The sequence below is a fragment of the Micromys minutus genome (genome assembly GCF_963924665.1).
Source record: "Micromys minutus genome assembly, chromosome: 32".
Lineage (NCBI taxonomy): Eukaryota > Metazoa > Chordata > Mammalia > Rodentia > Muridae > Micromys > Micromys minutus.
The window spans coordinates 23223250-23225970 of NC_137967.1; positions in this window are offsets into that span (position 1 = coordinate 23223250).

Sequence of the window (2721 nt, forward strand, 5' to 3'; positions counted from 1 at the left end):
CATGATAAGAACAAAATTACCAACTAACCAAACCTACCACAGCTCCCATGGACTAAAACACCAACCAATGAGTTTGCATGGAGAGACCCATGGCCCCAGATGCATATGCAGCAGAGGATAGCATTCTCTGACATCAATGGGAAGAGTGCCCTTTGGTCCTGTGAAGGCTCATTTTTTCCAGTGTTGGAAAATGCGAATGTGCTGAAGTGGGAAAAGTAGTTGGGAGAGGAAACACCTTCATGGAGGCAGTGGAAGAGGAGGAGAATGGGATTGAGAGAAGTGTATAACATCTGAAATGTAAATGCAGAGAATATCCAACTGAGAGAGAAGTGGAGGGAGAGGGAGAGAGGGAGGGAGGAAAGGAGGAAGGGGAGGAGGGAGAGAGAGAGAGAAAAAAAGTGGGGAAGAACCTCGAACACATAGACAAACAATAGATTGGGAAAAGATCTTTACCAATCCTACATTCCATAGAGGGCTAATACAAAGAACTCAAGAATTTAGACTCCAGAGACTCAATCACTGTCAAAAATGAGGTACAGAGCTTACAAAAAGAAAGAAAGAAAGAAAGGAAGGAAGGAAGAAAAGAAGGAAGGAAGAAAGAATAAATGAAAGAAAGAATTGTTAACTGAAGAATATCAAAAGGCTGAGAAGTATCTAAAGAAATGTTCAGCATCCTTAGTCATCGGGGAAATGCAAATCAAATCCACCTCACACCAGAAAAAATGGCTAAGATAAAAAACTCAGGTGACAGCAAATGTTGGCAAGGATGTGGAGAAAGAGAAACACTCCTCCATTTTGGTGGGATTGCAAGCTGGTACAACCACTCTGGAAATCAGTCATGCGGTTTCTCAGAAAATTGAACATAGCACTACTGGAGGACCCAGCTATACCTGGGCATATACCCAAAAGATGCTCCACCATATAACAAAGACACATGCTCCACTATATTTGTTTCAACCTTCTTTGCAATAACCAAGAGCCTAAAAGAATCCAAATGTCCTTCAAGAGAGTACCAGATATAGAAAATATGGTACATTTATATAATGGAGTACTATTCAGCTATTAAAAACTGACTTTTGAAGTGTTTTGGCAAATCAATGGAACTTGAAAATATCATCATAAATGCAGTAGCCCAATCACAAAGGAACACACATTGTATGTACTCATGGATAGGTGGATATCAGCCCAAAAGCTCAGAATATCCAATATTCAATCCACAGGTCATATGAAACTCAAGAAGTTGGAAAACCAAAGTGTGGATGTTTCAGTCCTTCTTAAAAGGGAGAACAAAATATTCACAGGAGGAAATACAGAGAAAAATATGGATCAGGTACTGAAGGAAAGGCCATTCAGATATGGCCCCACACAGCAATCCATTTCATATACAGTTACAAAACCCAGACAATATTGTATATGTCAAAAAGTGCATGCTGACTGGTGCCTGATATACCTATCTCCTGAGAGGCTCTGCCAGAGTTGGATGCTCTCAACCAACCCACTGAGAATGGGGTCCTCAGTGAAGAAGTTAAGAAATAACTGAAGGGGTTTTTAACCCCACAGGAAGAACAACAATATCATCCCCAGAGCTCCCAGAGACTAAACCACCAACCAAAGCGTACACATGGAAGGATCCATGGCTCTAGCACCATATGTAGCAGAGGATGGCCTTATCAGGAGAGGACTTTGGCCCTGTGAAGTTTCAATACCCTGGTGTAGGGGATTTCCAGGGATGGGAGATGAGAAGGATGAGTGAGTGAGGGAAACACTCTCATAGGGTTAAGGGAAAAAGGGATGGGATTTGGGGATTCCAGAGGGGAAACTGGGAAAGGGATAACATTTAAAATAAAAGTAAAGAAAGCATCTAAAAGAAAATCCCAGGGAGATCTAGGGACACAGGACTGGTGAGACTGCACTTCGAGTAGCAAGGGCACAGAGAGGTCTGAGCCAAGTGCACAGAAAACACACCACCCCGACCCCGATTTGTTCAGGGGAGCAGGAACTCTGACTTAGAGACTTGGTTGCCACTCAGAGGGCCCATGCTTGTGGAACAAACACTCAGGCCATCTGCCACCTGGAACAGCGGAGATCCAGGGACACAGGCCAGGTACACAAGAGAGATGGGAACCAATCACTGACAACAATACCACTTATAATCACAGACAAAGAGATGACAAGAGGAAAGTGAAAGAACTTACCCAATTGAAATAAAGACAACCTGGAAACACCAGAAATCACCTCTCACATCACAGCAAAGAGTGGAATGCCAAACACTCCAGAAAAAGAAGACTCAGACCCGAAATCATACCTCAAGATTATGATAGAGATCCTTAAACAAAAATGGAAGGAAAAGCATAAAGAAATAGAAGCTTTTAAAGAGGAAACAAAAAAAAAAAAAAAAAAAAAAAACCACTCAAAGAAATAAAAGAACTAGAGGAAAACAGAACCAAAGAGATAAAGGAATTGAAGAAGGAATTTAAAATGGAAAGGGAAAAAAATAAAGAAAACACTAAAAGATACAACCCAGAAGGTAGAAAACCTAAAAAAGAAATCAGTAGTAACAGATGCAAGCATCTCCAATAGACTACAAGTGATGGAAGAAAGAATATCAGGGGCCAAAGACAACATAGAAAACATAGACAAAACAATCAGAGAAGATGCAAAACACAAAAAGTTACTTCCCCAAAATATCCAGGAGATCCAGGACACAATGAAAAGACTAAA